This window comes from Panthera uncia, chromosome A2 (genome assembly GCF_023721935.1).
Source record: "Panthera uncia isolate 11264 chromosome A2, Puncia_PCG_1.0, whole genome shotgun sequence".
NCBI lineage: Eukaryota > Metazoa > Chordata > Mammalia > Carnivora > Felidae > Panthera > Panthera uncia.
This window is the reverse complement of record NC_064816.1, coordinates 22,112,527-22,125,360: the sequence shown is the minus strand read 5'-3', so window position 1 is coordinate 22,125,360 and position 12,834 is coordinate 22,112,527. Positions and strand designations below refer to the sequence as shown.

General features: G+C 48.8%; 1 protein-coding gene across 2 annotated transcripts in view; it reads right to left on the bottom strand.

Annotated features, from left to right (window-relative positions):
• The window catches only part of CACNA2D3 (calcium voltage-gated channel auxiliary subunit alpha2delta 3), an 895,877-nt gene that overhangs the window by 231,860 nt on the left and 651,183 nt on the right, over positions 1–12,834 (bottom strand). The window lies entirely within an intron of this gene.

Here is a 12,834-nt window from a genome sequence, read left to right as displayed (position 1 = left end):
CTCTGGAGAGAAACCAGCCAGGCTCCTTGGGAAAAGCCTAACAACACTCAAACAGCTCAGTTAAGGCTCCTCTGAGATACAGATGGTTCTGTTTTCCTATTTTAAGGAGGAGCAAACTTTCCGGGAATTTACAGTTATGAAAGCTTTAATGCTTGCTTCGCAGGCGCTCTCCATGCTGGTCTGCCTGCTATTGTCTGGGCAGTTAACATTTTAATTAATAACTCCCTCCCGGCAACAGGCTGCTGCAGACGGAGGAGGTGAGGGCTTCACTCTGCCTTGAGCTTCCACTTCCTGTGTATTCCTACCCCCGTTGAGATGGTCCTTTAAATTATATAAAGATGTGCATCACATGCAGAAAAGCAATTGATCAATTGATGACACTGGGTAATGATAGAAGCCAGCTCTCCCATCTCAGACTCACAATATGGCTAGGGTTTGCATTCCTGAGCGGGGGGGCTAGTAGCTAGCAGCTGAGGCTCATTTCCCCCACGAGGGGAAGGAGGTGCAGACAAATCTATAGGAATTTTTAAGAGATCATTATTCAACACATTGCATGTAATTACATTTTGATGAGCTTTTTATTGCTAATTCATCATCCAAGATGGGGCACTCTAGATATGAAATTAATCTAGTAAAACAAAGGTCAGAGTGTGTCCAGTGTAAAGAAAGGCTTTGTCCTCATCAAATCCTTTTGCCAAACAATAAAGCAGCTGAGAATGTTATCTCTAAACCAAATTCCTTTCGCCTACCCTTGATTAGTAATAGCACAAAGCCAAGGCTCCCTGGTACTTCTAAGCACAAATGTGGATTCTGCAAGTAAGCTGGTGTGATGTGAATTCATGTGCAGGAGCCCGAAATATAATGGAAAATGTGTCTGATGGCATCGTGTTAATGCAAAAGGCCATGGGGGCACACGCAAAACTGCATTCGAAGCTCTAGTCTACAGCAAATCAATTTTTCCCAAGAAATAGCAGTCCACTGGTATCCTGGCTTGAGTTCTCTGTGAAGTGGTCCCAGAGCCCTGGATTCAAGGGCAAGGTTTTTTTACTTGGGAGGGGTTCTCAGGAAATACCTGTAGGGATGCGGCAAAGTGACCCAGAGACAGAGACGGGCAGGTGGCCAACACAAGGCACATCATCGAGCACATGAGCACTGTGGGCACCCAGAGCCGAATCCCATGGCCAGGCTCTGGGAGCTGCTGTTGAGGAGCCTTCTCGAGAGAGCCCACCTGTGAGGGGTGGGGGGAGGGGGGGTGCTCACCAGTCTCTGGTGGGGGGTATGCTAACTCCCTGGCACACCTGGCTTGCTGCCTCAGAGGAGTGCACTCTGAAAGCCAGAGGAAGTCTTCAGCCAGGTGCTGGCAGCAGGAAGCCAGGCTGGCATGTGTGGACATGGCAGTAACTGAGGGGACATGAGCAGAGTATTAAAGGCAAGTGCTTCACTGAGCTTCTTCCCAAGTAGGACCCTATCACTCCCCAGTGACCCAGTCACTCCCCCTTGTGCTTTGGAAGTCTGTCCTAAATCCACCCAAAGATTCCAGAGTCCGACACACTCAACACGCCACACCTCAGCGTCTTTGCTGACACTCTTCCCTCAGCCTGAAAGAGCCTCCAACATCTCTGCACAGTGATTCTCTTTCCTCCCTCAGGGGCTCAGTGTAACAAGCCATTCCCAGGAAGGGCTCTCCCCGACCATCCAACCAAGGGAGGTGCCTCTCCCTACTTTCTGTTTTCTCAGATCCTTGTTTCTTTCGGAGAGTTTATCCGAAATGTGTAGTACTTTTTATTTATTTGTTTACTTATGAACTTTAAAAAATGTCCATGAGATTGTAAATGGGTAACGAAGGGGAATTACGTTTGTCTCATTTTATCACTAGATCCCCAGCCTCTAATAGAGTGCCTGGCCCAGGAGTAGCATCCAATGAATACAGGCCAGATGAGGGAGGAATGGGAGGGAGGGGGGAGAGAGGGAAAGGAGGTGGGGGAAGAAGAGAGGGCAGGGAGGGAGGGAGGAAAAGAAAAGAGAGAAGAAAGGAAGGAAGGGAAGGACCCAGAGAGAGAGGAAAGGAGGAGGGAGGAGGAGGGTGGGAAGAGCGGGGGAGGGCGGGAGGAAAGATTCACCACTCCAGCAGTGCAAGAATGAGCTTGTTATGCATCTGGTGTCTAAGGGCCCTTTGCTGCTCCCAGCTGTGCTGGACTGGATCACAGACTGTGACCTCGGGCTTATAGGCTGCAAACCGGCTCCCCGCAGCCTTTTCCAGCCACCCCTTCCCTTCCACAGCTAGACACCAAGTCCTTTTATAAATTCCACTTCTTGTCAGTATTTTCACCCTGGTGCCTAATAATATAGTGTGTCATCAGTTTCCTAGATGTGAGTCTTCTCTCCCCACTTATTTACCATTCCATCTCTTCTGCGAGGTACCTCACGGGGCCGTGCATATACAAGGGTGAACAAAACACAATGTGATCAGCATTCAGGTTGCTGGTCATGCAGATGCAGCGAGGGGCGGATGTGTCCAGATATTTCTATAATGTGCTGAGACCAAACTCAAAGGCCTATGCAAGAAGCCTGGTTGGACAGGGAGAGACCTCTTTGGGGAGAGTGGCGGGGGGCAGGGGTGCACACTGTGGGTTCCCTGAGAGCTGAGGCCAGGCCACACCCAGCAGAGGCTCCCAGACTTGGGGATTTCACTGCTGTAGCAGCTAGGCTGCTGTTGCTGTAAGCAACAGATACCCATTCTTTTTTTTTTTCCTGATTTTTTTTTAACATTTATTTTTGAGAGAGAGAGAGAGACAGAGAGAGAGAGTGGGGGAGGGGCAGAGAGGGAGGGAGACACAGATTCTAAAGCAGGCTCCAGGCTCTGAGCTGTCAGCACAGAGCCCGATGAGGGGCTCGAACTCACAGATGGTGAGATCATGACCTGAGCCAAAGTCAGATGCTTCACCGACTGAGCCACCCAGGAGCCCCACCAGATACCAATTCTTAATCACTTGGGTAAAAGGGAAATTTACCGGAAGGTATAGGGAAGCTCTTTGCTCCCACTGCATGGAGAGATAAATACATAAACGAATATGAATGAATGAATAAACAAGGAACTGACAGAGTCTCTTGTTCTTCTTTTTCCTTCTCCTTCCAACCTTCCTTCTTCCTTCTCTCTTCCTTCTTTGGCAGAGTAAAGACTTAAGAAAAACAAACCTTCAGTCTACCCTTTCCTTTGTATCATTGGGGCCCCAGCAGGAAGCACATGGCATAGTCACGCTGGCTAATTAAGGAAGGTTTAATAAAGAGGCTATTGTAACGGTGTGGGCAGGGTGTGGGAAACTAGAAGAAATGATGCAGTCTCCCGAAGCCAGCAGTAGCGGGGACCCTTCTCCCACTCTTCCTGAAGGGACAGAGGAAAGGGCACTGTTCATGTCCTGAGAGAGAAAGCCACAGAGACAGGGAGGCAAATGTGACTTTAGATTGGGTGCGGCCAGTCCCGGGGCCACAGGGCTGAATGTGCACTCCGACCCCACCTGCCTGTCTCTACCTCTAGTGGGTGCCCCCCAGGAGCCAAACCCCAGCCGCTGCCCAGCGCAAAAGAGCCCCCGCTGAGTTCAGTTCAGGGCAGTGTACGGGGCGGCCTGAGAGCAGAGGCAAAGGGGGAAAGTGTCTGCAGGAGTGCCGGGAGGCTCTCCAGCCCAATTTGCATTCTGTGAGGGATCCTTATAACGCTGCTTCACAATTAATTTTACGAAAAATGACCAGGCACATGTCATTGTCCATAGTCATCCTTTGGTTTTCCCCTGAAGACTGACCCAAATTTGCTGTCTGACCGACGGTCCTTGGCCTAGGCATCAGTTATTCCCTTTGAGATGGGTACCACCGTCATGCAGGGCAGTATGAGGACTTAAGAAGGCAAAACACACGGAGGTGCTCGGCCCAGAGCCTGGGTCCTGACCCGCTAAGTAACAGCTGCATTGTTACCACCAGGTCCCTGTCTGCTCAACCCCATCTACGCCCTGAGTGTCCAAACACACACCCAGCACAGAACTTGGGGGCCTAGAGCCTGTTGAGTCCTTGAGGTCTGCACAGCAGAGGGCAGCTCCCAGCCCACAGAAATTCTGGCACCCCACGACCTGGCATAACCCCCAGGTTCTCTCCAGGTAGAAGCATCCCCCACTCGCGGCACTTCTTCCACTCAAGTATCCAGACCAGGGCAGTTCAAACAGTGCCCTCAACAATTTCATCAAGAGGAAAGCCATGCGGGGCTCTGTTTTCTCTTTGGCCAAATGATGTATCTCAAAACGAACAGGCTTGCTACACGGGGGTCACACAGCCTTGTTCGTTTTTTCTCAGAGAACACACTCCTCTGAGCAGATACACTCACTAGGCAACCCTTAATTCTTTCTTTTAAACTAAACGGGATAGATTCAGACCAGGAAGCCGGAGTCCCTGGGCTGCGCTCTGAGAATGTGCCGCTGGCAGGGACGCCATCCACGAGGGGACCCGGCACAAGGCGGTGCCCGGGCGCCACCTACTGGGGAGTCTCCTTCAGTTCATCTGCTGCCTGAGCGGAGGGCGAGGAGGCTGAGAAGGAATTCCGGCACTTGGGAGAAAGGTTTGTTAGGCTAGGCCCCCACTTCAAACACCCTCACGGGCGACTGCATGGTTCTGAGACCAGAGAAGTCGTGTGTCTGGCCAGGCCTGAGGACAGCGGTCCTGGGGAGGGTGTGGGGTCCCAGGCTGAGTGGGGTAAAAATGTCCCCTCAGGTGGACTGTGGATACAGTTGATGTGCATACCACCTCCTCTGGGAAGCCCTCCTGCATTTCAGGACACCTTTCCTTGAGAAAAGCAGACTCTCCCACTGTGAGCCCATAGCTCTTCTTGACTTTCTCACTGTCGGGGAACTCTTGCTTTGTGCAGTGAACTTCTGTGGGCAGAGACACCCTTTTACCTATTTCTAGGCCCCTACTAGCTAGCACGGTGCTTGACTCTAGGAACATCTGATGAAAGCTTACGGGCAAGCAGGAGGGCAGAAGGAAGGACAGAAAGAGCAGAGGGCCTGACCAATCACGTGTAATTCAATTTCTGTGCCTGATGCAGGAAGGACTCGAGAAATGTCTGATGGGTGAGTATGTGGTATCTGCACTTTTCATTGATCGTGGGAAACTGGTACCCAGACATGTAATCACCAACATCATTCAAACACCATCAAAGTGACTCAACAAATAGTTACTGACCATCTTTTCCATGCAGCAGAAAGATCCCAGGAACCCACAGGGACAGTAGGGGAAAAGCTGAACACATCAACCTTTCCCACAAGTGATTAGTGATCTAAAGAAACTATAGCAGGAGACACGATGGAAAAGTGATGAAGGAAGGGTGTGGCTCCTCTGGTCCAGGAGCAGGGGTGACATCTAGATGAGGCCTGGAAGGTGAGAACAAGCCCGAACAGCCACGAGTGTATTTGGGATGAGATTCCAGGTAGAGAGAAGAGCGGGAACAAGAAGGGTTCAGAGCAGGAAGGAGCTTGGGGTGTTGGAGGAACGGACAAAAGGGCCAGAGTGTGGCCAGAACACAGGTGAGCACTGTGGGAAGCCACACAAGCTCAGGCAGAATGGGGAGGTGGAGTGAGATCTGGCAGGGTGCTGCGGTCACAGCCAGGAGTTAGGGTTTTACACTGCATGCCAATCTGAAGCCCTCCCATGACTGATGTCTCTGAAAGCAGCCCCTGACGTGCAGAGTGAATAATGCCACAGTGAGCAGGCTGTGGGGACGGGCAAAACCAGGTGCCCAGAGTGGAGCAGAAAGGGGACAGAAGCCCTCTGGGAGAGACAGAACAAACGGTGGCCTGACCAGGGGGTACAGACAGAGAGAAGGGGGAGGGCTTGTAGCACATTTTGGAGCCAGATCCGACAGCATGTGAGGGGGGGATGGTGTGGGGAGGCCACACCTACACCCGTTGAACTAAAAAAACCCTGAGCATTTGCACTGAGTAGGTGTGGCTGGGCAGAAGAAATGAAGGAAAATGCACTGAGGTGTTCTGGTATAAGGATTATCCACAACAATAAAACCAGGAGATGTGTGGGATGGGAGTCAGCCCTTGCATAACCGAAGATCTACACAAAGATAGAGAGATCACATTTGAACTCCGCATGAACGTTTTTTGGAATGATACAGAATCTCTTCACATGGTCCATTGCTCGTGCTAGATCAGGTGGATCTGGACAGGGGTTCTAATAGTACCCCCAACTTTTAAGCTCCTATTTAAACTGGTGTTTAATATGCACCGTCTCCTTAGCATTCCACATATATTTACATGTGCCTGTAGGAATGTCCACTTGATTCTTTAGGAAAGGGTTGCAGTACAAGAATGTTTCTATTTATTAGCACATCCACATGTTGATCCACGAATTCAATGACCTTCTGCAAGGGCCCATCTATTTGTGCAATAGCAAAAGGACAAAGAAAAACGAACTGCCCAGGTGGCCACAAGAACAAAGCAGCAGGATCAACATTGAGAGTGGGACAGTCAAGGGGTGACCCAAGGGAAAGGCTGGTGAGATCAGACAGACCTCGGGCTGTGGACAGTCGGTGCCTAGGACAGCAGCACTGAATCCCAGAGAGCATGGAAAGCTTCTGTCATCGGTTGGGAAGATGACATGGCTATCTGCACAATTTGGGCTCCTTCAAGGTGACAGAACAACAGAAATGGTTGGGGCATCTGAGTATTCTGATTTAGAAAATCTGACAGCTCAGGCTCAGCCAATGCAGCTCGCCCCCCCCCCCGCCCACTGGCCTGTGCCTCACAGTTCGGTTTAGGAAGTCTGCGTGGCTTAGGAGTGAACTCACGCGGCTGCAACTGCTAGAGCGGCATGGCCAAAGCCAGGAGCCCATCTGCCCTGGCCACCAACCTCATGCTCCTGAGTTCTGAACAACTCCCTGCTTCTACTCTGCAGCTTGGGAAGGAGGGGCTGAGGCCAAAGGGGAGGGGGCTAACTGGCCATCCACTGTTTGCACAGACCCCCAGGATGGAAGAGCCATAGGAGATGGTGGTGGTAGTGAGTTTGTTCCAACTCACCTGCAGGAAAGGGGAGGATCTACCATCCATTCTGTGTAGAAGGGACCAAAATGTCTGGTCATACTCCAGACCTGTGCTGTCCCATACGGTAGCTTCGAGTCACACGTGGCTCTGGAGCACCTGAAATGTGGCTCGTCTACATGAGATGCTCTGAGAGTGTACAATACACATCAGATTTCAACAATTAAATTTTTTTTAACGTTTATTTATTTTTGAGACAGAGAGAGACAGAGCATGAACGGGGGAGGGGCAGAGAGAGAGGGAGACACAGAACCCAAAGCAGGCTCCAGGCTCTAAGCTGTCAGCACAGAGCCCAATGCGGGGCTCGAACTCACAACCGTGAGATCATGACCTGAGCTGAAGTCGGCTGCTTAACTGACTGAGCCACCCAGGCGCCCCAATACACATCAGATTTCAAACACTAGCATGAAAAACAGTGGAAAATAATACCTTAATAATTTTGTATGGATTATCTATGGAAACTATAAGATTTCAGATATATCAGGTTGACTAAAACATGTTCTTAAACTTAATTTCACCTGTTTCTCTTTTGCTTTTTTTAGATGTGGCCACTGGAAATTTCAAATTCCATAAGAAGCTTCTGTTTGTGGCTTGCATTATATTTTTACTAGATAGTTCTAGTCTAGACAGATTCTAACTATAATCGTCCAAAGATGAACATGTTATTCATCCATGTGGCCTCCTGGTCACTGCCACCTTCCAACCGCTCTGTCTCCCATTTCCTAAAGATCCAACCAATGGAGCAGAATTCAGCACATGTGACTTGATCTGGGCTAGGGCTCCTGGTTCTGGAACTTTCTAGTCACCTTACCACTTTATCATTGGGGCCTCAGCTTCCTGTCTATCACATGGGGACATCTGCCTTCTCCACAGAGAACTGGAGCTCCTCAGCCTGGCACGTACAGTTATCTGCAGTCTGACTCCAGGCTGCCTTCTCTATACACCTGCCCAGGATCGTCCCCACAGACACCCTCCCTGTGAGCCTCTGGGCCTTTCCACAGCACCTACTCCTCAGTTTCCTATCAAATTAATTAATGATTGAAATCTTTAACACATATAGAACACTTACTAGAACAATAATAGACATCAACGAATGTTAGAAAAACCCACTAAAACCCAACAACAACGATAACAAACACACAAGAATGCACTTTTTCCTAGGAGTGTCTATACTTACTCACCCACCCAGAGTATACAATCTTATCCATCCTTTTAGATTTTTGAGTTCCTGGAGGCGGGACATGTCTTTGTAACCACCCCAAGCAGCTTGCTCGGGCCTAGAACTTAGTGGATGCCTGCAAACACCGAAGGAACGGCTGAGGGTTTCTCTCCGTCATTCCCACCTCCCGTCCCACCCACCACAACACCTAGTGGCTGATGCGATTGGCAAATTTTCTTACAGAATAGAAACCCTCTAGCATCCTTCCCCTTCTCCTGGGCTCACAGACCCAGAGCAAACAGCTTTTGGCAGATGTCAACATGGTCTCCGTGGAAAGGAGTCCTAAATTTTGCGTGCCCCAGGCTTCTCTATGGAGCCCTGCCTGTGCTGTGGCTGCTGGAAAGGAGCCTTATTTGTGTTCTTTTGGTGGTTTGACCAGGTCCACATTCCAGGCCTCCTTGGGGAAGGAAATCAACTCAGTTGACCCTTTCGTCTAAAATGTAGGGGCAGATGGATCGCTAAAATCTCAACAAAAATCAGGTCATGTCAAAGGCGGCACCTTCCCAATTTTATTCCCCTCAATGCCCTGTTGGGCAAGAGAAAAAGAGATATAGTCAGGGTTCCACGTTAAAAAAAAATCCACAAATATTTGGAAAATAAAGCACAAGAAAACTAAATCTAATGTTTATTTATTTTTGAAAGAGAGAGACGGAGAGAGAGAGAGAGAGCAGGAGAGGGGCAGAGAGAGAGGGAGACACAGAATATGAAGCAGGCTCCAGGCTCTGAGCTGTTAGCACAGAGCCCAACAAGGGGCATAAACCCACAAACCATGAGATCATGACCTGCGCTGAAGTCAGATGCTCAACCGATTTGAGCCCACCCAGGTGCCCCAAGAAAACTAAATCTAACAGCAACTCTGCTTTGAAAATATTTTTAACCTGAATGTTAAAGAGTGGTAAAGATCCAGAAAAAAACTTCCAGATGTCTAAGAACTACTCAAACAGCATTTGCCAAGGTCTAACTTGAGTCCATCTTGCTGTGGTGTTGGCCCACTCCCCACCCAGAGGGACCTGAAGACAGACACAGCAGCCCCCACTGCCACACGGGACCCAGCACACCTGGCAGCAGGTAACATCTGTTGCGTGAATGCCAGTCTATCAGAAATCACAAGGTGGTAGCAAGGATAGAGTGGCTGAGAAACACTTGGAGAAAGACCAAGGAGAGCCCAGTTATCAACAGAGAAGTATTATTTTAGCAGTTTTGCCAATTAAACCAAAGCAAGTCTGCTGAGTGAAGTCTCCTATATCTGAGCTGTTTTTGGAGACGCTTCATGATTCACACCCAACTCACACAAGATTAAAGAAAATACTGGATAAAATCAAGCCAAGCATTAAGTTCAAGGGGAAGATTTTATTGGACAAATTAGAAAAATATTGGTATTGTGCTTCAGAGAAACCCACTTCTTTCCTCTGGCTACAGGGGCAGAAACAGCCCCCGTGGCAGATGGAGAGGGAATCGGAGTTATTTTAAGTGAGCTTGCGCCATCCTCCTGTGCTGGCCACAACCCCACGCTCACACCCACCGTGCTAATCTGGCAGCCTTGGCCAGAATCACAGAGAATGAATAAGGATTCGATTATGTGGCTGGGCTGGGGAGAGACGAGTCTGTTCCCTGCCCCAGCTAGCTAGGGTGGCTGCTGGCAGCTGGCTGTCCTTGGCCATGCGGGAGCAGTCTGAGCAGGGCAGATGTATGGCCTGGTGCAGATACCAGGTTTCCAAGGCAAGCTCACAAGTTACGTTTTTCAGAAGGACCCAAAATAAGTGGCAACAAACAGTGGCTCTGTCCAGAGTCCCTACTTTGTGCTGAGTGGGCTGGTGCTTAGAGAGAAGGTGGGAGAAAGCTTTCTGCTTCCTTTGTTGGGGTAAACAAAACTGAGACGGACAGGTCACTTGTTCATGCCAGAGCCAGTGGCATCCCCTCCATGCAGACGGATGCCCAGCTAGCTTAGCTCTCATTCTGCACTTACCACAGCTCCTGGTATTATTTTTACTGCTACTTTAAAAACAAACAACAACCACGAACCTTAGTCTCCTCACCTGGTCGGGCTCACAGAGAACCTCATAGTAAGATTGTTGTCTACCTGCCTTCCGGAGCTGGCCTTGAAAACAGAGTCTGTGTGTGTGTGTGTGTGTGTGTGTGTGTGTGTGTGTGCGCGCGCGCGCGCGATCCCTCACCAATGTTTCTCATGACAGTCTGAAGCAACTGAATAATCAAAAAGGGTCCTTTAGATCCTCCTAAGCATCCACCACCACCACATTCTCCCAATCTTTCTAGGAGCTGAGCACGGATCGATAGAGCCCATATAATATGAATAGGATGTGGGTATAACCATCACTGTCCCCACCATGTCCCAGGGCCAGCTTTGTCACCCAAGGCTTTTGCATGCATTATCCCATTTACTCTGACAACAAAGCTGTGATACATACATTATGGTTATGGCAGGATTACAAGAGAAGATGAAGCTCAGAGAGGCTGTGTGACTTAGTCCAAACCACACAGCTAAGATGTAGCAGGACAAGAGTCAAGGGGAACCTGAGAGTTGCTAAATTTGAGTTCCTCCCCCTTCACTGCCGTCTTTTGCCCAGGAAGAAAATGCAAAACTCGAGGCAGAGTCAACATCCACTAATCGATCACATTCAGATGGATGAGTTCAGATAATCCTCAACGGCTGGCATTACTCCAAACCTCTTCTAAGTATCCCAGGGCCTCAGGGTCAGAGATAGATAAATGGCTTGGCCATTCCTTATGTTCTCATCATGGATCAGTTGCAAAACCATTCATCTGGTTTGGATTTTCACAAGTGAGATGCTGGGGCATTTGCTTGGGCCATCCTGCTTATGGGAACTTGACCTTGGCTATCACTTCTGGTGAAACCATTCAATACAGTGTCTCAGCAGTGACAAGAACAGAAATGATTTGTATCTGTGAGCATTTGCACTGTCACGGGCTGATCAGTGCTGACTGGTTGCCCTGCGTTTCTAAGAGCGTTTTGGCTGCCTTCTCAGTGGCCACAGCTCTGGAAAGTGCATCAGATGTACTATTCGCAGGCAAACTGTTTGCTGCATGACCAGGGGATATAAAAGACCAGGAAGGCATTGTGAGTCAACTGTGCTTATGGGAGCTGCTCATTGCCATTGCTGCAGAGAGAGAGAAGTTACCTTGGTGACTTCTGACGTCTGGTTCCATTTCATCCCTTTTTAGAAAGTTGATAAATAGGAAGCCAATTCATTCACTGGCAGAGGATCCAGGTTTGATTGTTTTATTGACTCTGCCCCACTCCAATTGGAATAAATAAGCACGAGGAGCCCATACTCAACCACAAACACATAACTCCTACCACCCCAACAGACAGCCCTGAGTGGCTTGGAAATGGGTAACGGGCAAAGCATTTTAGACTTAGCTATATTTTAAATATCCTTAAATTAGTAAGTTTCCCAATCAGACTTTTCAGTAATTCTGAGTTCCATTTGGAATTAGCTGACCAGTTAATCCTTTTCTGATAAAAAGTTTGTTGAAATCATATTTAATTACTGAACTTATTACCATAAATCCCATCTTAAAGCATGCATATGGGATCCACATGATATGGCCAGAACTCCATTAATACCAGGGAGATTAGAGCAAAGTTGGATGATGATGCCGTTCAAATATGAGCTCTTTCCAGACAATGATCCACGCGAGAAACAAACCGATCCCCGTGATGCTGCACTGACAAACATTTGCATGGCAGGCAGTGCCGCTATCTGCTGAGCACGATGAAAGAAAAAAAGGACGTGTGCAGTGGCTGGGTGCGAGCAAATGCATGTGTATTTTGCTGGAGAAAACCACCTACACCTTCTTATCTTTCAAAAGCAGAGTTTACAATATTGCCTTTTATGATTTTACATCTTTTGTAAAATTAGCTAAATACACTCAAACCCAAAGGGTTGCCCTTTCATCACGTTGCATCTGGTCCAGGGACAACGAACACACTCATTGCCACTGCCCCTCCAGAGTCCACAGGGGATACCGCCAATGGACTGGGGCCTCCCACCAGGTGAGCCTGGCTGCCCTTCGGACTCCTCCTCAACACAATGCTCCAGGCAGCCTCTCCCCGGGGATTAGGGTGGACAACGACACCATGGGCTGTGCTGGATGAGGTCGGACCTCACTCACTTCAGAAAGAAAACGGTTCACACATCAGGTCACCAAACAATGCTACTGGATATGGCTTAGGCAGGGAATGGGAGAAAATCTCAACTGCTCCAATTAAACAAAAAAGGTATTGTCGAATACCTTCAACACAGGAGGCACTGAGCTTAGGCCATGTGATTTGGGGGCAAATCCCACCGTAATGAATTTCTAGGGATCCTGGGTCTAATTTGTTGTGTCCAATGTAACGTGCAGTAAGTGCATCTGGTTGGAGTGAGAGGGAACATTTGTTATATAAAGGGATCCATTATGATGGGTTTTGGGCTGTCCAGAGTTAAAACTTTTTCCATGTGTTGGCAGGTGTGAAATAAATAAATAAATGCACTTATTTATCTATTT